The 26,946-nt window shown below is 43.1% G+C and overlaps 1 protein-coding gene across 6 annotated transcripts in view; it reads left to right on the top strand.

Moving 5' to 3' along the window:
* Positions 1 to 26,946, top strand: part of Dst (dystonin) — a 482,621-nt gene that overhangs the window by 142,305 nt on the left and 313,370 nt on the right. The gene's annotated exons all lie outside the window — the stretch shown is intronic.

Below are 26,946 nucleotides of genomic sequence, written 5' to 3'. Positions count from 1 at the left end.
GAGAAAACGGTCCTTGGGGTTGTGTGACTGTACGCAGTGTTGTGCAAGTGATCACACGCATTCTTGAGTTATGCGTCCAGTGGGAAACTTCGGATTGCTCTGAATTCCAGAAGGAAGCAGAGAGTAATAAGAAAGAGCTCTCATTTTTATTCCTGGCTCCTACGCTGCTTAGTCTTAGCATGGCTTATAAGGTAAAACGAATGAGTACCAGGGTTCCTAATCATCCTGTAATCCTTCCCGTAATTATTCATTTGTATTTTATCAATTTCCTGAGCGTTTGTGTGCGCCAGGTACAATAGATTGTCAGAACCATAGGATCTAGATATAAGAATGTTGGTGTTTTTCACTGAGTTATAAATGTATAACTGTACATTGCAATATTTTGATTATTATTAGCATCATTTCTTGTCATATTTTCCAATCACTGTTGATAGTGTCTACCTCATTTTTTTAAATTTTGGAAATGACAAACATTTGTGGTTTTCAATTTTTTGAGAAAGTCCTTTTGAAAATTACTTTGTAATGTCTTCTGAGCATTTGATATAGTTGTTAAACTTTTATTATAATTTTCTTCCTGCTTTGGGGGGTGCAGTACTAGAGATTGAACTCAGGACTTTTGCACTGAGCTACATCCTCAGCGCCCTCCATTTCTATTTACGTATTTTTAAAAAATTGAGACAGGATCTTACTGTCGTCAGGCTGCCCAGAGTGGGCATGCACTTTGTTGTCCTTCTGCCTCAGCCTCGCAGAGTGCTGCGATTCCAAGTGTGTGGTGCCACACCAGCTGCGTGTGGTTTTTAGGAGTTGTGCTGAGCTTCAGGACACAGTGGCATTCACTGAACGAGTACTTTGGGGGACGTGACTTGTAGAAGTTTGAAAGGAATCATATTTTTAAAGCCTTTTCCACTCTGGTTACATGCATTAGTGGCACGTCAGCTTGATGCGAATGACCTTGTTTTGGAAATTCAGGAAGTATTATCCATGGCGTCACTGTCATTCCTTCATGTCCAGGTCGGTGTTTCTTTTGTGTCCGGTAAGTGATCACCATTTGTAGTCTTGGGGAAAGGCCTGAATGAGGCGCCTTCTTCTGTCTTCTCTGGGTCAGTGGACGGTTTCTTTCACAGAACTTGTAACTTTTCACTCTAGAAGCGAACCTGAACAGACACACTATTTCTTTTCCCAAGATTTTCAGCCAGTGCACTGAGCCTGGATGGAACTCCTGCACCTGGACCAGCACTGTGGTCCTCTGCAGTGAGGTGCATTGGTCTGGTCTGGTCTGGTCTGCTCTGCTCTGGTCTGGTTTGATGTGGTTTGCTCTGGTCTGGTCTGGTCCAGCTGATTGCTGAGCCGCTTGGCTATTTTCTTCCCTTCTCCCTGCTCTTCCCCCTGCGCTGCCCCTGCACCTTCTCTTTCACCACCCCAGCCCGTCCATTGAAAGTGACCTCTGCTTGGGATTGACTAGAGAAAAGGCACAAACATTGAGCATGTTGATTTTCAGTCTTTTTGTTGTATTTTGGGGAAAAACTGAAGTCTCAGAAGAGTGAGGACAGGTAGGAAGATCACAACATCTAGGTGGAACTCTGGATTTCCAGTTTTCACATTGATCTGTTCCTCTGTTTCTACTTTTTGACTACTGATAGATAGAGGTGGTACTTTCATGAAGTATAACTAACTCACTTGACAAGAAAACCAAGAAGCTCTAGAGAATTAGTGAGGGAAATGGAAGGCTTTCTGTAGCAGCAGAAGTGGGAGTGGTGATGTCGGAGTTACCCCGACACGCACGGGGTACAGGTGGGAGTTCAGTCACATTTGAGTTTCATGTATTTTAGGGACATACATTGGGCCAGCGAAGCTAGAATGGCTACAGCAGGCTTATCAGTGCTTGAGGGCTTAATGTAAATGAAAAGGATGACATGCAGCTAAAACACTCCCCCCCCCCCCAGTGGAGTAAATAGGATGTGTGTATGTAAACAGGATGGTTTGGACAACTGTACTGTGGGCTTCTGCTTGTCTGTGGAAAGGAGCAGATAATGCTAATTTGTTTTTTTCCCCCTGTTTTCAATTGTTTATCCTCTTAATTTCTTATACATTTCTTTTTTTTTCTTTCTTTCAATTTTGCATGCATATATCTGGTAATATGAATAACTGGTAGGAAGACAACATTATGTATTACAACAAATACTGTGAAATTCATATTACTTTGTTAAGTGAAATTCTGTATCACTTAAGATTTTTCTGTTTTAATACTATTTTGTACTCTTTATAAAACAAAACAAAACAAAACAAAACAAAACAAAACAAAACAAAACATTCCCACTGCAAAGGCTGGTTGTATTTGCTTCACCTCTTGGTTCAGGGTGGCGGACACAGGAGGCAGGTCCAGACTGTGGCCAGCACCGGCCGGCCGCCCCTCTCTGTGGCCTGCCGTCTGAGGGGTCTGCTGGGTCCTCATCCCGTGGTGAAGAGGGGGAGAGAGGCAGTGGAGGTGAGCACTTGCTCTGTAACCTCAGCTCTGCTTGTTTAGAGGAGCAGTCGGGAGGGCTGGGTGGCGTAGGTCTGCCCAGGTTTTGTGCCTGCAGCTGGGGTGCATGCCAAGCAGGAAAGGGCAGAGAGTGCGGGTCCGGATGCCTTGTGATTCTGGGGAGCTGGAGAAAGGCTTTGCAGTGAGTGATGATGTGACTCCGTCCTCATCTCTGAGCCTCCAAACATACACTTTGCACCTTTCTCCCCACCTTTTCTCCTCTACTGTTGGCTTCTCTTAGCTGTCCCACCCCCTGCCCCGAGTTGCCTCTAGGACAGCAAAAAGGACACACATCCGTTGTTGGGAGGGATGTGATTTGGAAATGTGCCTGTGCAGTGTATTAATAGATGCAGTGTTATACATTTTAATTATTATTTCAGATTGACTGTGAATTGCCAGTGCATATTGTAAATTGACAGTGTTGTTGCTTTACTGTTTTTTTTTTTGTTTTTTTTGAGACAGAGAACTTCTACTTGCTATGTAGTTCAGGCTGGCCTTGAGCTTGCTTTGTAACTCAGGTTGGCCTCAAGCTCAAGGTAATCCTCCTGCCTCAGCCTCCCTAGTGCTAGGATTATGGGCATGCACTACCATGCTCAGTTTGCTTTACTATTTTTTTAAATTAAAAACTACAGCTTTATCTTGGCCTTATTAACCAACCTTTATTTGAACAACATTTTACTGTATTTTTTATTTTATGTATAGAGTCCAGGGTCTACAGCGTTTCACTACACATATTGGACTTGTAGTGATGCTCCTATTTTCAGCCTCCTAAGCCCTGGGATTACAGATGTGCACCACCACACCCAGTCTCAATCTCTGTCTCAGCATTCTCCTGGGACGGGGCTGGCATAGCATGCCGGGGATCGAACCCTGGTCCCTGCGTCTGCCTAAGCAGCTATCTGGTCAGCCCTTGAACAACATTTTAAAGAGAAAATACTATAAATTGGTTGCTTGGAGCTTCTATAGCACAGCTCATTGGTTAATTTGCAATCGCTGGCTTTTTTTAAATAGTGTTAGGGATTGACACCAGGGCCTTGTGCATGTTAGGCAAGCACTGTACCAGTGAGCTATAGACCCATCCTTAGGAAATTTTGACAGTGGGATCTTAGGAAGCAGCAAAGAGTTTTAGGAAAAGAGTTAGAAAAATATTTTCTAAAGTTAGTAGCCACAGGGCTGGCGAGATAGCTCAGTGGACTGAGCGCCTGCTTAGGCAAGAACAGGGACCAGGGTTTGATCCCCAGCACCACATGCAGTGCAGGCCCTGCCCCCAAGTGAGCTGAGCCTGCCACTGAGACCGGGCGTGGTGGCACATGCCTGTTAATCCCAGCGCTGGGAGGCTGAAACAGGAGAATCACCATGAGTCAGAGCTGCATAGTGAGACCCTCTACCAAATACATTAAAAAAAAGTTAGCAGCTACATTCATTTTCCTTCTCTTCCAGAGGCATTTGTTACAATACCTGGTATTGGTAAGAATATGGGCAAGGGGCCGGGATATGGCTCAGTGGAATAAGCGCTTCCCTGGCAAGCGCAAGGGCCCTGAGTTCAATCCCTGGTTCCACAAAAAAAAAAAAAAAAAAAAAAGTGGGCAAATGGTCCTAAGCTGCCGTTAGCATTTGGGAAACTTCCTGTAGGCCCCATTTAAAAGTTACTTATTGAGACACTTTATTATAGCGAAATACTGGAGACATGGTGACTGGCCTTTGCCTTGTGTAGATAGTTGAATAGAATTTGACATTCAAATATTAATCAACTAATAAGCATGTCACCGAGCTATCTCCCCAGCACTCCTTTCTCTTTAAATGTAGTAGTGCCTATTTACATAGAATTTGCAGTATTTTTTATTATGATTATACTGTAGAGATATCGTAACCTTGAAATCCTGAGTGCTCATACTCAGCCTATCCACGTATCTGCTGTATTTCTTCCGTTCAGTGGAAGCTCTGAACTGAGCTTGTGAAAAGTACAGAAGAGGAGAAACTGGGCCCTGGCTCACGCACTCGCTGCGGTGGTTAGTGTAAAGCGTGAACTTGCGTGGCTGGAGAGTGAGGACGTGTTAGATTTTCATGTTTTCCCACTAATACAAATGGAATATGATACAAAACTTGGGTCCAATAAAATGATGTTTTCACACCTCAGGCAGAGAAGGGCCTTTTTGTAGTGACAGCACATTTATTCTGAAAAATAGAGCAGTACCATGATGCTGAGCTTGTACAGTTGAGCACTGCATCTTACGTTTGAGAAGAGTGGGGCTTACGGATACTAAGGTGCTCGAGCTGGTGCGCACCAGCTTCGGGGCTGCGGGAGCCTCCGCGTGCAGGTGCCCGGGGTGCTGCGGCTCGCGCTCATCATGCCGCCCCGCGCAGGTCCTGCTGCTCCTCGTGCTAGGTGATGGGCTGCTCTTCCATTCCTGGAACTGAGCAGGTAGAACAGCTCTGGAAGGTCTAGCCAGTTCGTTTTCGTACAGGCTTTCTTCTGAGCTACGTAAACACTGACATTTTGTTGCTGGTCCCTTTCAGTACATGGTGTACGTAGGAACAACATTACCTCCAACACAAGACGCACGGTGGGCGTTGGGAGGCACTGGGGTAGTTGGACGGTGTTTTGAAAGTTGATACTTGTGCTTTAGCTGGAGCGCCTCGACGCCCCTTTGCTGGTGGCTCGAGTTGCTAAGTAATGTCAGAAGGGCAAAACAGTTTTGAGAGATGCGTGGGCCATATCTGACGATGCCCGCTTGGCAGCCAGCTTTTAACTCCTTCAGGTGGCCTTTGTGTTGAGCTGTGGCAGATTAATCGTGTTATTTTTACAGTATACTGAATTCGTTGGGCTTCGGCAATACAGGAATGTGAGCATTATACCCTACAAACTTGGACTAATTAAAAAAAAACAACCCATAAGGTAACAACAGCGCTCTGGACTTTTTAACACTTGCAACAAGTAGAATATATAGAAAATAAAATAAGGCTAGAAAAAGAAGAAAAAAGTGAAAGAAATTAGCTCTTTTCAGTCAGGACATGAAACCATAAACTTTAATTATCTTGTTAATTTAGGTGCTAGTGAGTATTTGTTAATAGCACACTGTATGCTTTATGAGTCAGGCTTGCAGTGCTTTTCATTTAATATAGTTAGTAATTTTGTTAGCATCCTCCGATCAGAACACTTGAACTGGAGCGCGGGCAGTATTCAGCGATCCCCTCGGGGTGGCTGCGTCAGGGCAGCCTCCTTGTCCTGTGCTTCTCGCTTCCCTGGCTCACACCCGAGTGAGGGACCTGGCGGAGGTGCGTGGGCTCGCGGCTCAGAAGTTTCTTCTGTTCCCCTGGGGTATATCATCTCTAGAGGGCATGCAGAGAACTTCGATTTCTGTGTAAAAATTGCCTGCGTTTGTCATGCTCCTTTTTGGGAAGAGGTGGCAAACTCCTGCCAGATAAATCCGGTGCTTGATTAATTTGCTCAGTGTGAACAGGGTGAACTAAAGCTATCCCTTTTGTAAAAATAGAATTGGGATACATGCTCCAATTTCAAATTTGCATTTGTGTGCTTTGGTGTGATGGGTCAGTTTGGGTAAAATAAAAACCTGCCCTTCTCTGTCCCCCGCCCAGGACAGGGCGAGTGGGCATTGTTCGGCCTGCTGTGCACCCGGGAAGAGGTCAGAGCCCACTGTGAAGGACTGTTGTGGCAGGTGCTGTTTCTGTCACCAGCGCTGTCTCTGCTGATTTTTAATTCCGTGGCACCCCAAAATAGAAGCATTCTCTCATTCTCTCAGGCCTTCCTTTTGTGGATGGATCTTGATCAAAGAGTGCTTTTGCTTCTTATTTATTTAGTGGGGCATCACATCATAGTTCATTCTAAAATACCATGTGCAATAAAAATAAAATTTAGCTAAGTGAAAGAGCTTTTCTGCCAGCCATGGTGGCTCGTGTCTGTAATCCCAGCACTCGGGAGGCTGGAGCAGGAGGATCACACTGAGCTTGAGGCCAGACTGGGCACATTAGTGACTTTGAGGCCAGTCTGAACTGCGTAGTGAAACCCTGCCTCAACCCCCCCCCCCAAAAAAAAAAAACCAAACAAGCAAACAAAAGAAGTAGCTTTTCTTTGCTCATTTCCCACAGACATGATTTTTGTACTATAAAATTGAAGCCATAGAGCTGGGCAGGTCCTGCCCCTGGGGCACACTGAGACAGCGATTGAGACTGAGTGTGGTGGCGCAGCCAGCACTTGGGAGACTGAAAACCGGAGGATCACTACCAGCCTGGTCTATGTAGCGAGACCCTGCAGACCCTGTACCAAATACATTAAAAAAAGAAAAATTGAAGTCATATAGGGAGGATGTCTTCCCTATGTGAGCCTTTACTTTGTCTAACGGGTTTTAATAGTAACAACTCATATGTAACTACTTATTTTGGGATTGTCATAAGTCTTGCATTTGTATTTTCACACTGGGAATCAGTTTTATTTTGGCTTAGTGATGTAAAAAACATTTAAACATAGTAATTTCTTTAAATGAATTGTGAAAAGTACTGATTTATTTTACTAGTTGGTAATGTTTATTTTCTCCTCTGGTTAAAATAAGAACTTATTTTAATACATACCAGTTTCTTAATTTTTTTTTTTTTTTTTTTTTGCTCCGAATGCCTTTAGGGCAGGTTTGGCTGGCTTGAGTTCTGGGAATCGAACTCCCAGCAACCTGAGCCTGACTGCTTTGTTGAAGCAGCCACATAAAGAACTGAGCTAAGGGGCAGGCCTTCATCCAAAACACACTTGCTCAGCCCTTTAGTCTTAAGGGCCCCAATGGGACCCAGCTGTGCAAGGCCTGACTTCTCCATGTGGATCTGATTTTCCCGCCGTGGGGTTTGTGTTTCTGAGTGTGAATTGTTAGCAGAGAAATTCCAGAGAGCAACTGGGCCCTTTGGCAAGATGGGCCCTCTTAAACCTGTTCCTCTAGACAGCCCCCAGGAGGACTTCCGGTCCCAAATTCAACAGGAAAACACTAATTAATACATCACCAGCATGCGAGTCTCCTCAGAAATAGTTTCATGGAAAATTCTCCCATCGGGTTCCATGTACAGAACAAGTTGAGATGGATTTTTTTTTTTTTTTTTTTAATTTCTCCTGCTGGCTCAGGTTGCCTCAGAGCAGGTGAGGTAAGGCTCAAGGAGCAGGGATTCAAAACACAGCCTCCTGAGCCTCAGTGCTCTGACTCAGTTGGCTCTGAATGAACTCAGGCCTTGGGCAGAGCAGAATTCAAAGGACTCTTTCTCTCCTCTTTATTGCTAAGGTCCGCAACGCGCCCATCTAGTGACAGCATTCACTGGTCCATGCATAACTGGTGGTTTCGACTATGATAGGAGAAGAAGAGTTCTTTCTCCTCTTAAAGTTTGAAGAGTGAGTTCTAAGAGGAGAAAGCCCAGCTAAATGCTAGGCCTTTTTGGAAGTTGGGCCTTCCTAAGGCTGTTCCCGTCTCCAGGGAAAAACTGAATTTCTGCTCCAAATTCCGTTGGCTACCCCACCAATTCACCATGTCCACTACGCCCCGCCCCTGAGAAAAATTGTCCCCGGAGTTCCGGCCTCCAGTTCTTTCTAGGGAAAAATGGCAGAAGGATATATGTTTTTTTTTTTTTTTTTTTTTTGGCTCCGAATGCCTTCAGGGCAGGTTTGGCTGGCTTGAGTTGTGGGGTTCGATCCCCAGCAGTCTGAGCCTGACTGCTTTGTGGAAGCAGCCACTTAAAGAACTGAGCAAAGGGGCAGGCTCCCTCTTAATTTTTTAAGCGTTAATTTGGGTTTCAGGTATCTTGTGTTCTGCAAGAGAATCATAAGGAAGTTCGTACAGCGAGGTAGAAAATTTTACACAAAGGAAATAGAAGCATAAAAACAATAAATAGAAGAGACTGACCACAGTCTTACTGGATTTTTAAATTTTTGCCTCTTTTGCTGTAGCTCATTATTCACGAAGATCTTTTTTCTGAAAAGTGTCTTTCAAAGCATATATATTTTGTGATAGGATGCTGATGTTACTTAAATTTATTTTATTTGCAATAAAAGATTGTTGGGAGTTAAAAGCTAAAATATCTTTAGTTTTGCAATTACTTTAGGTAAATAAGTACTTTTTTTTGGTACCAGAGATCAAACTCAGGACCTTGTGCTTGCCAGGCAGGCACTTAAGCTGCTAAGCTATCTCCCCAGCCCTTTTGTAAATAAGTACTTCTCAATAAATAGAATTAAATAAAATAATAGAAATGTATGAAATGTTTGCTTCATAGTGATAGATCTCAAAAAAGAATGTTTGCATCTAAGATATACATTTTTCTGGGGTTTAAAGGTATTCCAATGCGTAACTTGGAGTCAAATACTATGTCAGTATTTGAGGTTTTTAGCAGTGTCCTATGTTCAAAGTGAGTATGCATTTATTTAGCACAAGTTTCAGAATATTAAAAGTTGCTACTTTTGTGATATCTTGTTTAATACATTTTGCTCCTTAAATGACCTACTTGAGGATATTTTTTCCTTCTACAGAATATAGTTTATATTTCAGGATGTTGATGATGATTTTGATGTGTTGTCTTTCTGAGACGGGGCCTCCCTATGCAGTTCAGGCTGGCCTTGAATTCACTGTGTATCCCAGGCTGGTCTCACACTCCATCCTTCCTCCTGCCTCAGCCTCCCAAGTACTGGGATTACAGGTGTGGACCACCAGGCTGGGCCAGGTGTACTATTTTTAGACCATTTTTTTCCCCTGAAAAATTTTACTTTGGATTAATTAGAAAATCCTTATCTTAATTAGAATTAGTTATGATTTGGTTAAGGTGGGTTTTTTAAAAGTTTTTTTTAATGTTAAACAGCTCTAAAGAACATTTGAATTTATGTTTATGAGAGCAGATACAGTTTAAAAGGATCAGTTTCCTAACTTAAAAGTTGTTCCATCTGTATTACAATTGCATCAGCTATTAAGTCATTAGAAGAGTAGGATGTTTCCTTTTTTGTTATTGACGGGTTAATATTTCTCATCATGTTATTTGTTGGAAGAGAAGTCTTTTCTCTTGTTTTCAGTATGGGTTATGACACACTGAAAATGAGGACGCCCTTTCACAGGTTTCTTATGTTCACCAGGCAGGCGGGAAAACTGGGCGGACCGTTCAGCAGCGTTACCCTTGCAACTGAAAAATCTTACAATCTGTCAATTTGGTGTTAGTTCAAGGTGGGAGACCTAGAGCTCTTTGATTTTATCAGTTGCCCATGGGAAGGTAGGAGGAAGCTAAATGTTTGTTGACATCTGTCTCAATTACTCCTCTCCTTGCTGAGACAAATACGCGACACCCAGAATGAAGGAAGGAAGGGTTTGTATAGCTCACAGTCAGTGGAGGTTTCAGTGCTCACTCAGCTGGCCCCAAGGCAGGGTGGCACAAGGCAAAGGACAGCAGTTCATGGCAGCTGCAAAGGGCAGAGTGTGAAGAGAGTGGGAGCAGCTCAGGCTGCTGGCCAGCCTCTCCTCCTCCCTTGCATTGGTGATGCAGCTTACCTGCCCCAGGGTGGTGCGCATCCACACCCCAGACTCCAGGAGCTGCCCCGTGACTGCAGGAGGCTTTGGGGGGACACCTATACACTAACAGTAACAACATCAAACAACAGTTTATTAAGTATTTTAATAATTTGCATTTTTCCTTGAGCCAGTGCTAGGAGGAATCGTGTGGTGGATGTGCTCATGTCTTGGGTTCATGTTTAACTGTGTGATAAATATTATGAGATGGCTGTAGTCACTTAAAAATCTTACCTGTGTCCCTGGAAGTGGCCAGCGTGTGGAGCAGGCTGAAGCCTCCTTCTCAGCTCCAGGCAGCACCTGGCACTGTGTAGTGAAAGATGGTCCAGGCCCTAGAAGCCAGGTTTTGCTTGGGGGGGCAGTGAGATTTGTTCCCTGATACCAGCCTCATTCCAGAAATACTTGTGATAGATGTGGCTGATTTTGAGTGGGAGAGAGAGAAGGAATTCAGGGTGGAGTAGGAATTGGATCCTGGGTCAAAAAGAGATGAGTGTCTTTGGGGCCAGGGCGGGGAAGTGGGGTGGAGACCCATTGCGTAGGTGGTCCAATCCCAGGCTTGCCCCAGCTGTTTCCTTTGCCTCCGATGCTGAGTGATGGGGTTGATGGGGTGTTGCAGTCAGCCAGGGAGGTGGCGGGGGCTGCTCAGTGCTGTGGGATCCACGTCAGACAGACGGCATCTGCTGTCATGGTAAGCCCCATGCACCGCATCTGCCAGCCGGCCATTATGCAGAAATTACTGAAATCCTCCTCACCCTCTCATAAACACGGACTGCCAGCAGGTGCTAGAAAGTAGTGTCCGGCTTCTATTATTAGATTGTGTGCCGCCTGCTTATAATGAAAATATCAGTGGTTCATTACTTTAACTTCTCAGTTGAAGCTAAGGGCAAACCAGTTCTAGAATACTTTTACAAGTTAATGAGAAATCAAATTTAATTTGAATAGCATGTAGTAACTAGAATAGGCTGATTTAAGTAGCCACAACTACAGTTTCATTTATTTATTTATTTTCTTTTTTTCAGTACTGGGGATTGAACTCAGGACTTGTGCTTGCCAGGAAGGCACTTACGCTGCTGAGCTAGCTCCTCAGTCTTCGTTTATTAAAACAGTTGGTTAGACTTCATTGTGTACAATGTCATTGTTTTAATAAATGATCACAAGATACTAAATAAGTGATTGTCTTCGTTACTTTTCTCATTGCTGAGACAAAATACCTGACACCCAAAGTTAAGGGTGGAAAGGTTTATTTAGCTCACATTTTGTAGAGGTTTCAGTCCATAATCGGCTGGCTCCAAGGCCGGCTGGCGCGGCAGAGGGGCACAGTACATGGTGGGCAGGAGGCAGCGAATGATCAAGAGACCTTGACAGCATTGTTCTGGCAGCTGGGCTTAGGGCACTGCCAAACTAGTCAGTGGACTAGCTTAGTAATCCTCTGCCCTTAGTCCCAGTATCACCCGCTGTAGATGCAGCCATCTCTGAGAAAGCCCTACCTGTGACCCCATAAGGCTTTAGGGGACATTTAGACCCAAACCATAATAGTGGTTGACCACTTTTTCCTTTGTGATTCTTTTTTCTTCTTTAAGAAGAGAGAACACGCCGGGGAGATAGCTAAGTGGTATAAGTGCCTGCCTGGCAAGCGCAACATCCTGAGTTTGATCCCCAGTACCAAAAAAAAAAAAAAAAAAAAGAATGACATGTTTTATTTTTATTGTATTCCATATTATTGATTCATCTCTAAATGGTTCAGGGTTTTGTTCTCAAGCTTTTATCCTGGATCATTTAGTAGCAAACATTATTCCAAAAGACGGAAGCAAATGTTTTTAATCTGTAGAAAAAAAAGAAGGCACGGGGAATCTTAGGTACTTTTTGGAAACAGAGTTCAGTACTAGTTTTCAGAAGAAACCACAACAGTTATTGAGACACTGCCGGGGCAGCACACTGGCATGGTACTTGGGTAGAGTTGTAGGAGTCCAGCCTCTGTTTTAGGCCTTGCCAGTGGAGAAACTGAGTTTTGTTAGCATTCTCCATTTAAGGACTGAACCTTCTTAGTAAACAGACCCTGAGGTTGCCAGTGTGTTAATCAGCACGCCAGCTTGCTTGCTTGTATGGGAAGAATGCAGCCTGCCTTGGAGCCAGCTGATTATGGACTGAACCCTCTGTTTAGGACAGGGGCGGCAAGCACATTGGACCCTTGGGCTGCACAGAAGGCTAGTGCATTCTTCTTCTCAGAGAAACTGTATGAGTGACCATCATGGTTGTAGAAAGAGGCACGGCAGATGTTTATGCAGAAGATTTTATTGTTAGTATTGCAGAGGTCTAATTGATCATTGTTTTCTTCTGTGGCTCATGCTTCTTATGTCTTATCTTAAAAAACTTTGTCTAACTCAAGATTACCAAGATAGTGACTTACATTTTTTTTTTTTTTCTAGTAGTTTTATCTATTTAGGTCTATGAAACATTTTGTACTAAAATTTTTTTTTTTTTTTCAAATATATTTGGTTGTTTCAGGGTCTCACTGTGCAGCTTGGACTTGTGGTCCTCGTGCTTCAGCCTCCCCAGCACTGGGGTTACAGGTGTGTGCCTCTACACCCCAAAACCGGCTCAGCCCATCCTGGGGGCGGGGCTGGTGCTGCATGTGGTGCTGGGGATCAAGCTGCGGTCCCTGTGCTTGCCTAAGGAGGCGCTTTATTCCGCTGTGCTATTTCTCCGGCCCATGTTAAAATTTTGTATGTGATGCTAGATGCGTATGTTTGTTGCATATCACTGTACAGTCGTTCCAATACCATTTGTTGAAAAGACTTTGGGTTACCTTACCTTTGTTAAGCATCGACTGACCATGGCTGGGTCTGTCTGGACTCTTCTCTTTGACCCATCGGTCTAATTTTGTGTGAGGGTTATTTTTTTTTTAAGTACCGGGGATCAAATTCAGGACCTTGTGCTTGCCAGGCAGGCACTTATGCCGCTGAGCTATATCCCCAGCCATGGGTCTAATTTTATCCCATTACTCTATCATCTTGATTATACCTTTAATTGTTACAGTCAGGTAAAGAGCGTCCTCCAGTTTTGTTCTTCCACAACATCATTTTGGATATTATATTACTTTTTTCATTTTCATAATTTATTTTTTTCATTTTCATAATTTAGAAGTCAGTTTATCAATTTCTGTCAAAATGTTACAGGTTATTTTGATTATTATGTTGAATGTATAGATTGTTAGAGAATCCACAGGTTTACAGTATCGAGTCTTCTGATCCATAAGCTCTGTATTTATTTTATTTATTTATTTATTTATTTATTTGGCAGAACCAGGGATTGAATTTAGGCCCTTGCGGCTTGTCAGGCAAGTGCTTATTCTACTGAGCCATCTCCCTGGCCCGAACACTGTATTTAAAGATCTCCTTTAGTTTGTCTCAGCAATCTTGAGAGATCTGTTAACTTAATTCATAGTAGGACATAGAGCGCGTGCTCAGATCTGGGTTCAGATGGTCTGTCACGTGGTGAGGACCCTGGGGGGGTCGCTCAGCTTCTGTGAGCCTCAATTTCTTCTGTCACTTGGGGATCACCTGCATTGGTTTACTGCGAGGGTTACATGCAGTAATGTTCGTGAAGGCCCAGACTGGCCAGCAAGAGCCTGGCTCGGCCATCCCTCCTTGTGGCTATTCTCGCCCTGGGCGAGGGCTGTGTAGCAGCTGCTGAGAGCTCCCTTGCTGGTCAGCAGGGCTGCGGAGCCCGGCCAGACAGCTCTGGCTGCCCATTTCCTCCCTGCCCCCGCCAGCCACTCCCAGCAGCGGCTGTTTACGCCTTTGCATTCTGTTAGGGCCAGTGGTGAGGCCTCTGCTGTCCTTTGTGTGCGGTCCAGTCTTCCCCAGCTGTCCCTTCTTGCTTTCTGCTTTTATTTGAGAGACAGCATCCTAAGTGCTCATCTGCCACTTAGACCTCTCCAATGAAGTGTTTATTCTACAGGTTTTAACTTAGAGCTTTGGGGCTGCTTTACGTCACCCTGGTTTTTATTTTAGAATTTTGCGGATTGGGCAATGACTTATTTTATAGGATAGCATATTTTAAGTGCTTATACATTTTTAAATTGCATGATTTATGCAGAAGTGGAGTGTAACAGGATGATACTTCTGTTTTTACAATTGAAAACAAGATATGAAAATAACTTGATAGTGTCTAAATCAGTTTGTAGTTGCTGTTAGTCCAGACTGGATTCGGACGGGCTGATGGTTGCTGGTTCCAGGAAAGCGTAGCGGGGGCTCTGTAGGGCAGACCCGGCACTGCTGTCCAGGTGGGCCTGCCTGGTCTCTCTGTTGGTTCTCTTCTGTTTTGGCTTCAGAAAGAATGTTTTGTTCTTGGCATACAATATTCTCTTCCTGTGAGTCATCAAATAATCATTGTATATTTTATTCAGTATTGGTTTTAGAACAAATTATGCCGCTTCCTCACCATTTAAATCTGAGCAAAGTGTGTGTCCCATCTGTGCATCAGTTTCCTTATTTGTGACACGGGAATAATATTAGTATCCTTCTATTTCAAGGATTAAAGTAAGTTATGCTCTTAGAATAGTGCCAGTGGGCGCATGGTAGGTACTCAGTAAATGTTACCAGCTTATTTTGTTCTTCATTATTCAAGACTGACATCCTATGCTTACTTTGTTTAGTGAAAATCATTTACTCAGATTCCTGGCTTAACCAGTTGTTTCATTTTTTAATCATTATGCTTAACTAAAAAATGAGTTTTTTATGTGAATTCACTGTTATATGCTTAGGAGCTGTTACAAGATACTATCTTTTGATTCCATGGTGATTATTATTTTCAAATTACAGGAAATATCAAGTTTTGCTTTTTAGATAACATGGAAATTTTGTCCTCAATATTGAATGAGTTTTCCTAGAGACCCTGTGTTTCACCTCGTTTCCATACAAACTTGGCTGAGTCACAGGGAAGGGATTTGATTCGCTAACAGTCACATAGGAAATGGAACTCTTGGCTCCCTGGTTCGCTCCCCCGACTCCAGATGATTCCGTTTCCGTAGAAACTGCGTGATGTACAGGATTTATGAATTATGGATCAACTTAGTTCAAGAACTCTTGTCAGTGGTTTGTAACTCATTTTAAAGATAAACTAAGTGATTTTAATGAATAAACACTCAAGAATAAGTATATACTTACATGTTTAAAATTAAAAAATGAAATAAGACATGTGGACCTGGGCCAGGAATGTAAAGTTCAGTGGTCGAGCATTTGCCTAGCATGTGTGAAGCTATGGTTTAATCCTCTAGCACCACACACACACACACACACACACACACACACACAGTCTTTCCATGTATATATTTAAAAAATTTATATAGGGGCTGGGGAGATGGCTCAGTAGAATAAGCACTTGCCTGGCAAGTGTAAGGGCTTGAGTTCAATCCCTGGTTCTGGGAAAAAAAATTATATAATAAAAACTACAATTTCGCACACCAGGTTAGATTTTCTCCCCCCTCCCCTCATTTATGTCTTTGGTACAGGGTCTTACCACGCAGCTTGGATTTCTAGTGATCCTCCTGTCTTCAGCCTCCCCCGTGCTGGGATTACAAGCATACACCCATGCCTGCTCTTGTTCGCCAGCTAAGTGTGTCCCGGGAGTGGGGCCTGGCTTGGTGTGTGGGACGGGGATTGAACCCCGGTCCCTGAGCTTGCCAAAGCAGGCTATTGGGTTAGTTTGAAAAATAATTCAGAATTTAAAAAGATAAACATGTTTTCTGTATTCTTTCTTTCTTTTTTCTTTTTTTTTTTTTTTTGTATTTCGTGCAAGGTCTGTAGGGTCTCACTACACAGATGGGACTCGTAGTGATTCTTCTGTTTTCAGCTTCCCAAATGCTGGGATTGCAGGTGCGTGCCATCACACACAGTCTCAGTTGCCATCTCAGCGCGCCCTGTGGGCAGGCTGGCACAGCAGGCCGGAGATCGAAACCTTCTACCCCTGCGTTTGCCTAAGCAGGGTCTTTAATCTCCTGAATTATCTGGCCGGCCCTATGTTTTCTGTATTCTTGAACAGTGAATTAAAAAAATTAAGCAATGTCAGCTTGAAATAATACATCTAGCTTAAGAGTCTCACCAGCTCTGTATCATTGCTTTCGGACCATAACACTCAGATAAAAGTTAATAACATAAGTGCTGAGAAAAAGTATCCTATGAAATGAAGTGAGAAGAAAATGTAGGGCAGTAAGGTAGGAATAAAATTCAATTTTTATATTAAAATGTGTAGTAACAGCTTGTTAATTCTACTTTTCAATGAACCAGTCATTAGGGGAAAGTATTCACATTTGACAGGGATTACTGAGAATTACCATCACCAGAATAAAAGTTTTACTCTAATAAGATGTTCATTTCTTCTGTGTAAATAGTTTAATTCCTGTGTTGATGCTTCTAAACTGCCCGTAGTGAGAGCTTTATTGTTGTTATTATTTTTTTAAATTATTTATTTATTTAAGTGTGTGTGTGTGTGTGTGTGTGTGCGTGTGTGTGTGTGTGTGTGTGTCCAGCTCAGCCCACCAGGAGGCGGGCTGGCTGGCATGTGGTGCTGGGGGATTGAACCGCGGTCTCTGTGCTTTGCTAAGCTTGTTCTAAGTAGGTGCTTTAGACCACTGAGCCATCTCGCCAGCCCTATTGTTGTTATTGAGCATCCTTATGAAATGAGTACTTCTCAGAGGTGTCTTCCAGGTGTAAGTAGCTTTTGGGTTTTTGAGTCTGTTGTAAAATCTTGCCACCTCAATTTATCGGACACGAGAAGTTCTGCTGATTTGGCCAGCCCCTGGTTCTTTGGCATCGGCCGACAGAATTTTCTTTTTCTTTTTTTTTTTGTTTTAATTTGATACAGGGTCTCACCACAGTTCAGATTCATAGTGGTCCTCGTGTCTCAGCCTCCCCAGCGCTGGGATTATAGGCGTGGGCCACCACGCCCAGTTTCAGGGTTGGCCAGCACCGGGGCTGGCACGGCATGTGGTAAGGGGGATCGAACTTGGATCCTTGTGCCAGTCAGGCAATTAGACCACAAGAGCTATCTCCCCAGGCCTCCTCCCTGCCCCCAAACAGTATTTTCTATGGCCATTAGGCAATTTCAGCCCTGGCATACCTAGAATAGCTGATTGGAGCAATAATGTTACCTTGGCTAAAGTAGTATAATCAACCGTAAAAATAACATCAAACACAGCTTAGAAAATGACACACTGTGGTAACTTAATTCGCCACCTTTAACTGTATGGTTATATAACAAAAGGTAGAACAACCCAGAAAATTGTATATAGTAAATATATGTTCAATCTGGTGACCTCACCCTGAAGGGAGAAAATTTAAAAGGGGTTAGGAGTAAAAACAGAAACAGAAGAAGAGGAAGGTAGGGCCGAGGAGATGGCTTAGTGGAATAAGCGCTTCCCTGGCAAGCACAAGTACCTGAGTTCAATCCCCGGTTCAAAAAAAAAAAAAAAAAAAAAAAAAAGAGGAAGGTATGAGAAGTGAGGCTGATAGAAGAAGGTTACATGAATTTTGGGAAACTGATGAAGAAAAGGGAAGAAAACAAGAACAGAACAGATTGACAAAATTAGAAATAGTATTCATGTGAAAACAAGAACAAATAAGGAAAAAAGAGAAAACAAAACAAACAAAAGAAGAAAAGAGAAAGAATGCCCAGTTCAGGGCACATCTTTGCTGCCACCAGTAGACAGAGTGGGCAGACGGAGGGCAGGTACTAGCTGATTAATCCCAGACAGCCAGCTGTAGATTATGGCAGGTGTAGATTAGCCCTGGCAAGCCTGCCCCTGCGTTCCCGATGTTCAGGCTGGATTCTGGCTGTGAGGCAGGAAGCTGAACTGTTCAGACTGCAGCACTCCATGTGCCTGCTGCCAGTTTGAAATCGGTGCTTTGGCGTCTCGCAGACTTGAACTGGTTCTGCCTTTCCCTGAGCTGGGAGCCGCTGGACAGAGCTGCCCTGAGCTGCGAGCTCCGTTGGTCCCTCTTGGAGATGGCTGTGGGCCAGTCGCCCGCTCCGGGAGCCCCTGAACCTGAATAGCTCACCAGCTATCCGCTGCCCCATTCTACTGGTGCACTTCTGTGTGGCGGTCTCTGAGGTCACCCAGTGTCACCATGTGTCTGTAGATTAGAGCTGCCGCTCCCAGGCCCTCAGCTGGGGCTCAGGGAGGAAATGCTGCCGGCCGCACCCTTCTTTGAGGTCTCCCTTCGCTTTCCCCGTGGGCTTGGATTCTTGCTACAGATCTTTGCTGAGTCCCAGGGACCCGCTTTATTCCTCTCTTCCTCCTGTTGCTGTAGTCCAGTGTCTGGACACCAAATATCGGAGAGGCTGTTTCTCTGCTCTTCACTGCTCGACCACCTTCCTGGAAGTGCTGCTCTGTGAAAATGTACTTGTCAGAGCTAGTTCAGCCATTAAAGTCTCTTCTGTGGTGTAGTTCAAAGAAGTACACTGTTGTAGCAAATCTGTATGTCACCTCATTAAGTTTTAATTGTTGAAAGAGACTCATATATTTAAAAGCCCCAGGAAATGGAATATTTTTTTGAGCAGGAATGTACTATATTCCTCCTTTTTCTTTTAGTTAGGGTACTGATGAAAAATGTGACAGAACATTTGTCTCTGTAGAACCATAACTACCTTAAATTTTATCTTTTTTTTCCAGTACCGGGAATAGAACTCAGGACCCTGCACTTGCCAGACAAGCTCTTATTCCACTGAGCCATCTCCCCAGCCCCTAAATTTTGTCTTATTTTTTGACATTTAAAAAACATATTACTACATGATACCTTTTTTTACAAATATATTTCAGTCACTATAACAGTCAAGTTTTCAGAACTTGGAGTTATTTAAATCCTTCTGATTGCAGTCACAGATAATATAAGTGTCATGTATTCAATACTTACAGTGAAAATTTAATTGTGGTTAAATCTATTCATAGGTAGAACTCTTGGTGTATTTTGCTACTTAATTATGTAACATATACATAGTAGTATAACCTGTATCTTAATATATTCAAATTCATGCAGCAGCTTATCCCCAAAACTCCAGCTAACTGGTAGTAATTTCATAAGCTGAATTTGACCATATGTTTGCTGTTCCAGGAGTTCAGGAGACTTGAAGTTGTGACCCATGAACTCTGTTCTTTGCCATGCCTTATGTGATGGGAAAGCCCTTCATTCCTAGCACCGTAGTTCCCACTTCAAGGAGATTGGCTTGCAAAAAAATTGTACCTAAACAGGAGTTTAGGATTCCCCCATGATCCACTGACGGGGGCATCTTAGAGGTTGGGAAGAGGTCAGTTATCTAGTGACTGGCCTCCGAATTCTATTTTGTGGTCTCCTGAGCGAGCGTGCAGGAGACGGAAGGTGTGTTGAGGCAGTAGTACCGCTATTATAGAGAAGAAAGGACATCTGTAGAGTACCAAGTCAAGTTGTCGCAGCACAAATGTAAAGTGGTTTCCATAGGAAGAGGCGACTTCCAGACGGTGTCCCTGCTGCTGCGTGGAGCCAGAAGCAGGTTCCCCGTCGTGTTTTGAGAGCATACAGTTTTGCCAGTTAAGCGCTCCTGTTTCATGTCCCTCGCCTACAAAATATGGACATCATCTGCTTAGAAGCAAGAGGCCTGCTGCAGCCTGAGCTTCGATTAGCTCATGAAAAGCTCTTCCAGACTGTCAGGCTTTTTAACTGTAGATGTTTCCATATAAATTACAGTGGAATATTTTAGATCATTCGTCAGTATTGTGCCATAATACTACTGTGTGTTACTACCATATGATATTCTGCATCCTAGGCCTTTTAAATATAATGATTTCTCTTTTCTCAAGTTGCATTTTGACCTTTTCAGAAGTCTGGAGTTCATGGGAGACAAGGAATTATCCATCATTTCATAAATGGTGATGTTTATATTGGATTGGCTGGAGGCCACGTGCAAACAGCGTTCAAAAGTGGATGTATTTTTCCCTTTGCGAGAGGCCAGGAGGGCTGCTCCCCTGTGTCAGGCTCCCGTGGCTGTCAAAGGGCGCTGTGTGTATAGCGAAGGGAAAGGTCCGGCTATGAAAAAGTGGGGCCGGGGGCTGTCTAGGATTGATTAGCATGTTCCCATGAGCTCAGGCCCTGTCCTGAAAGGCGTCTTTGTTTCGAGGTTCTGTTAGAAGGTGGCTGTTGTAAGAGTCAATATTTGATAAAATTCTCAGCATGTGAATCTTACTAGGATATTCTGATTTTCTCGTACTAGTGAGAGCAAAGTCCAAATGCAAATATTTATTAGAATCTTACATGCTACATTTTTATTTTTTATTTATTTATTTATTTATTTTGGCGGAACCGGGGATTGAACTCAGATCCTTGCGTTTGCCAGTCAAGCGCTTATCCTACTGAGCCATCTCCCCAGCCCCCATGCTACATTTTTAAAGTGATATTTGCTAAAGAGTTTCCTATTGTTGCCAAATGTGTAAGACTGACATAAATCCTTGCCAGTTTTTTAAAAAGTGGTACTTGAATCTGCAAAACTAAGAAAAGTTTTGCTTACTGTTCATAGAGACCACAAAATGTAACATATAGTATGATAATGTTCAACTGTTACTCAATATGTTAATTCATGTGATTCATTTTGCTTATAATGCCCAATTTTAAAAACTTTTCTAGTTATTTAAATACAAAAAAGGTGTGCAATTGGGTAGTCAGTACTGTATGTCACTTGGAAAGCAATTAGAGTTATATATCAGTAAACTTAATTATGAAATGCTGATTTTAGTAAAAAGCGTGAATTATCAAATTAAAAATACACCTTTGCTTTTTTTTTTTTTTTTTTTTAACTGGGAATTGAACTCAGGCTCTTGCACTTGCCAGGCAAGCGCTTATTCTGTTGAGCTACCTCCCCGGTCCCTGTGCTTTGTCAAATTTATTTAAATTTTTTATTTAAATGTACCATGTTCAGAGAGTTGCCGAATCAAATAATAATAAGGGGTTTATAATGCAAATGAACCATTTTGTCTTTCCTTCTTTCCTGCCCTGTTCCTAAAAGCCATCAGAAATCATAGTTTAGAGCTTCTGGTGGTTGTTTCTGCTTCTAAATGAGATGGTTATATGCGATTTTAAAGACTACACTAGACACAACAAGCATTTCCACCATCCTGTTCCTCTTTGTGCTCTTCTTCCCATGCTGGTATGCTACCAAATGACAATACATTTTGTAGCAGTTTGTTTTAGTTGAGTTGTTCATATACATAGTTTAAAAGTGAGATTGTTGTATAAAGCTTACAACAAAAATCTGCGGTGCCCCCAGAGCCACTCCCGACCGCCCCAGCCACCGCTCCTGTCTCGGAGACGGGCACTTAGGCTGTTTGATCGGCAGAGAGCGTGTTTCTGTTTACTTCTTGACACTCCGTGCTGGGTACCTGTTGGGTCCTGCCCGGGACAGAGGATGTGCTGGGGGCGTGCTGGCCTGCCTGCCGCTGTCCTCAGCGCTAGTGAAGCCACCTTGTGCCTGGAGCTGGCTGGGCCTGCTCATCGCAGCCCAGAGGGTGCTCCCACCGCTGGTGCTCAGCTCCAAGTGCGGTTCCACTTGGCTTCTTGTCTGTAGAGGACTATCCTGAGAAGAAATCCCGTCACTGTCCATGAAATGCAGTTTCCAAAGAAAGTAGAAGTATGGCGTCATTTTATTTGTTGTATTTAACCAGAACAGAGTAGGGTGATTGTCTTCGCTTATTCATTTATTTTCTTAGGTCATTTGCTTTTGAGGGAGGGCTGTTCAGGCTGGCCATGAGCTTACTGTGTAGCCCAGCCTAGCTGTGAACGCATGGTGACCTTTCTGCCTCAGCCTCCCAAGTGCTGGGCTGATGGGTGTGCGCCCGGGCGGGGTGCTGGCTGGTGTGCATTTGTGTGCTTCGGCGGTGCATCGCACGCAGCTTGGGAAGTGACAATGTGTGGTGGAGAAACCTAGGAGCACTCTGCTGCTACAGCCACAAAGCCTGACACTTCTGTGTGTGTGTGTGTGTGCTTGTGTGTTTGTGCGTGTCAGAAAGAGGATGAGAGAGTGATAGCGGGCCTTGAGCTTGAGGCCTTCACCTTGCTAGGCTGGGCATGAATTTGTAATCCTCCTGTCTCGGCCTCTCAGAGTGCTGGGATTACAAGTGTGTACTACCATGCTCAGTTGACATTTCTCTTTAAATCAGTCCTACTGTTGTATTTTAGCATTTTAAATACGTATATATTTTTAGTATCATTTACATTACAGGTGTGTACCACCACAACCGGCGTGCTCTAACCTCTCTCTGCTCTTTTGGCTCCTTAGGAGTCCAGTGTCCAAGGATCACATATTGCATATTATTGACGTTTATGGTTCCTTTCTTGTTTGGCCCTCCCCCCACTGTCTTATAGGATGTCCCATCATCAGCAGAAACACTGTGTTTGTGTCTGGATTTGAATTAAAATTTTTTTTGGCAAAAATGGGAGTAATCGCTTCCATTTATTATTGCATCCTCTCAGGAGGTATGTGTGTGCCCCACTAATGGTGATATTTAATTTGGTCATCTAATTATTGTGAAGAGATTGGCTAGATTTCTCTATTGTAAAATAGCCTATTTGGGGCCATTTTTTTCTCTCTGGTAATTTATGGGTGAACTGATTCTTTTGTACTTGTTATGTTCCCCCATCACCCTTTATCCATGGTTAGTAGTCTTTGATTCTTGTCTGATTCAACTGCTTAATTTTAAGAATGGTCATTTCTTGCTTACTAGAATGACACTGGCATTCTTCTGTGAAGAGCTTTTCTGCTTCCAGTTTCTTTTGTTAAATGTCACATCTGATTCATATTTCATTTTTTGTTCACTGTGTTAGGATCCATTGTCATTGCTGATCTTTTAGATGCTTCGGTTGTCCCAAGCTTGGCTTGTGTGAGCCCATTGAAGCTGGGTTCCATGCCCTTTTTTTGAGACAGGGTCTGTGTATGTAGTTCAGACTGGTCCCAAACTCACAGTGATCTTCCTGCCTCAGCCTCCCGAGGGCTGGGATACCAGGTGCGCACCACCACGCTGACAAGAGTCTGTGCTCTGTTACCATGTTTCCATTAGTGTTCAGCGTTTCTTTGCTTTCTGACACAAGATGTTTCTAGCCCACTTTGCTCTCAGTTCTGGAATCAGTTACTTTCTGAAGTGGTTCTGGTTTAGTTCCATGAGTCTTCATATTTAGAAATCAAGATAGGGGCACTGCATGGGCTTATTGCTACCTGGTTATCAATGTGTGTGTGCTCCTGGAATAGCGAGAGGTGATACCTGTTTTTTAAGTCACAAGTTCATTACTAATTCCCTCTTCAGATCTGTACTCTTTGAGAATCTTCTTTACTCTATCTCATTCCATCTTCCTGGCTCCCTGCATCAGTGTATCTACCTGATTGGTCTCTCTTGCAATGTACACAAAATCATGTCAGTTTCTTCTTTACTGTTATCGTTTCAAGCTGCAGCGATTACTCAGAAAGGCCGAAAGGATGGAAGGGGTTCAGTGGCGGGGGTCTGAGGCGCTTTGGCCATGAGCTGCACTTGCCTCGCAGCTGTTGGTCTTGACTGGCCTCTCTCTCTCCTTCCCAGCATGTCTGTGTCTCTTTGTTGCTTACTTTTGCTCTTTGTGGGTGGGGCGATGCAAGTGCTGGGGTGTTTGGCCTCCACTAAGAAGCTTTTCTGTGGGCAGCTTTTGATCCAAGTGCCTTTGGTCTGAATTGCCAAGGGCAGGGACATGGGGATTTCTTTTGGTAGAGCAACTTTCTGTTTTCCTTTGTTCTGTTAGTGTATAATCACTGGACCCACTTAGGTTTCATGGATCAGCACAGAGTGGTTAGACTGCAGTACATCCATCTATTCATTAGAATGAAGTATATTGCAGAACTATATCTTGATATTAAATATCTAGACTGTTAATATTTGAAAAACAAATTCCACATGCATGGTATAAAACTCAAATATTGTGCTGTGTGTTCATATATTGAGCTGTTGTCACACAGTACAATACAGTGTTTATCTTGGTTATGTGTTTACCTTGGTCCTGGTTTTAAGAGCTGGCCGCAAACTAATGGAAGTATATATCTCATTAGCATATTTGATGTACCTAATACTTTATAGCTGTCATAATCCTCAATGCTATTCAAAGTCTAATTTTTGCTTTATTTTAATTATATAAAATACATAATTTAAAAAAGATGATAGGTATTCACCATTTGTTGTTATATTGTGCATTGTTGTCTTCAATGTAGTTGTTCATAGTACAAATATAAGCATGTAAAATTGGTCAAAGTAAAAATTTTTAAGTGTAAACTGATACATTGAAAAAAAGAAATTAGTGGCCAGGGAGATAGCTCAGTAGAATAAGCACCTGCCTGGCAAGCGCAAGGTCCTGAGTTTGATCTCTGGTACCGAGAAAAAAAAAAAAAAAATTAGTAATACAATCACCTTAGCTAATCTGTATATATACATACATGGTTTTTCCCCTTCCCTGTTCCCTAGCTTTTCTTTTTTCACTCATCCCAATTGTTTATTCTTTTATTTAATTTTTTATGTTTTTATTTTTCATGGAACTGGGGATTGAACTCAGGCCCTTGCGCTTGATTGAACTGAGGCCCTTGCACTTGCCAATTGTTTACTCCTTATGCTCACTTTCTTTCCTTTTATTATATCTCTTGAACTTTGCAGCTTTTATCAAAGTCTAATTTTTTTTTTTTTTGGAACCAGGGATTGAACTCAGGACCTTGTGCTTGGTGGGCAGGTGCTTAAGCCTCTGAGCTGTCTTCCCAGCCCTCAAAGTCTAATTTTTAAGAGATAATATATTTCATGGAAGTTTTTACCTAGTTCATTAAGGCAGAATTAATAGAGGACAGTATTTACTTTCATGGAGAAAGTTACCCAATGGTTCCATATTAGAATCTCTTAAAATCCGGGGTTATTTTTAATAAAGTATTAATAATCAAGAAAAATCACCACTAAGAAGAATATATGCAGTATATTATTTGTTGAAACTGTACTTCCGATTTGATTTGAAACTCTCATTGCTATCTGTTTACCAAAAAAATTTTGAAAAAAAATAATATAAAAATTTCCAGTAAAAAAAAAAAAAGAAAAGAAAAATCCATGGCCAATCGCTGTGTGTAGCGTGTGTAGGAATATAGACTAGGCTGGTTTCTTGAAATAGATTCTGAATCCTAAGAGAGAAGTCGAGCTTCTTTTTGAGTGGTGAGCTCTACAAACTGCATTTTACTCATCTGAAATCAAAGAAGAGGTAATAAGTGACACATGCTTCCTTTTTGCGAGCAGAACATTGCTCACCTTGTGTGCATCTACCCCGGATATTGTCACCGCAGGGCACCCTGCGTGCTGTGGGCACCCCCGTCCTTTCGACCATTCTCAGTGCGCGCTGTCTGATCATTGGAATGACCTTGAACTCAGGGACTGTGGCTGTACCTACTTCACAGGCTGCTCTGAGGGGCATGAAGTACGTGCTGCATGTCGCCTGCTAGTCCACAAGATGCTGTTATTGCCACTGTCTTAGTTACAAGTATGTAATGGCCATTTATATATGCGGTATTTCAATAAATAATGGGGGCTGGAGAGATGGCTCAGTGGTCTAAAGCACCAACTTAGAACAAGCTTAGCCAAGCACAGGGACCACGGTTCAATCCCCCAGCACCACATGCCAGCCAGCCCCGCCCCCTGGTGGGCTGAGCTGCCCCCCCCAATAAATAAATAAATAATATATAAATCGGTAGATTTTTTTTTCTCCATTATGTAGCAATTTAGGCTTTCGAGGAAATCTTCCTTTGGCTAATGATCACCTTAGGTTCTGGTGTTTCAAGGGGCTAGTACTCCATTGTAGTAAGAATCAGAGTGGGATGTTCCTCATAGTCATGACCTGGCTGGTGTTGGAGTGCGGAACTGAGATCAGTTTCTCTTGGAACTTGTAATAGGCTCTTACTGAAACTCCCTTCCTCTGCTGTTTGGGTGTGGCGGTTGCTGCCTGATTCCCCAGCGCCGTAATGTGAAGGGGGCAGAACATGGCTCACGTGCAGGAGACGAGTGATTTTTCTGTCCCATCATTAATATCAGCCACATGACGTTTGGTCCTGGGTTTGTTTTGGGTTAAAATTGTGCTAGGACTGGGATGCCAAGCTCATGAGGTGAAGGCAAGGAGCAGTGAGCTCAGTCCGCCAGCACTGTAAGCGCCCAGCTATTTTTCTGTTTTAAAAAACAGGCTGCCCATAGTCTAGCTGTTCAGTTCTGCAGAGACAGTCTGCCCCACCCACTGGTTCGCTGATTGTGGCTGGGGACTAAGCCTGTTTACTTCTGGGCCTTCCTCCGGCAGACGCCTTCTGGTCTATAGTAAGTCGTTTTGCCAGTAGAAAGAGAAGTGGCATTCTTGCTGAATTTCCAGTAAATTAACCTATAAAACATACTGGACTATGTTAGGTTTCCCAAATATTTCTATTTAACTCTATTCATGTAGTCCTTAATAATTGCATATTACCACAATGGTTTTCTCTTTGACACTTTATTTTCTCCCTGGTATGTATAAATCTTGATTTGTGATTTTTTTTTTTTTTTTAAACCAGCTCAGCCCACACTGGGGGCAGGGCTGGTGCTGCATATGGTACCCGGGATCGAACCACAGTCCCTGCATGCTTGCTTAAGCTTACCTAAGCTTGCCTAAGCAGGCGCTTTAGACCGCTGAGCTGTCTCACTGGCCCTTCATTGTGATTCTTAAACAATGGGGTTTTGTAATGCTATTCAAAATAAGACTGCTGAGGGCTGGGGAGATGGCTCCAGAAAAAAAACAAAACAAAATAAAATAAGACTGCTGGATGTGGCAGAGGAAGCTTAGTGCTAAGGAGCTTTTTAGGGCCTGAGTTAAA

The sequence above is a fragment of the Octodon degus genome, unplaced genomic scaffold (genome assembly GCF_000260255.1).
Source record: "Octodon degus isolate 3935 unplaced genomic scaffold, OctDeg1.0 scaffold00001, whole genome shotgun sequence".
Lineage (NCBI taxonomy): Eukaryota > Metazoa > Chordata > Mammalia > Rodentia > Octodontidae > Octodon > Octodon degus.
The sequence above is the reverse complement of the archived record's forward strand: the minus strand, read 5'-3'. Positions and strand labels throughout refer to the sequence as shown.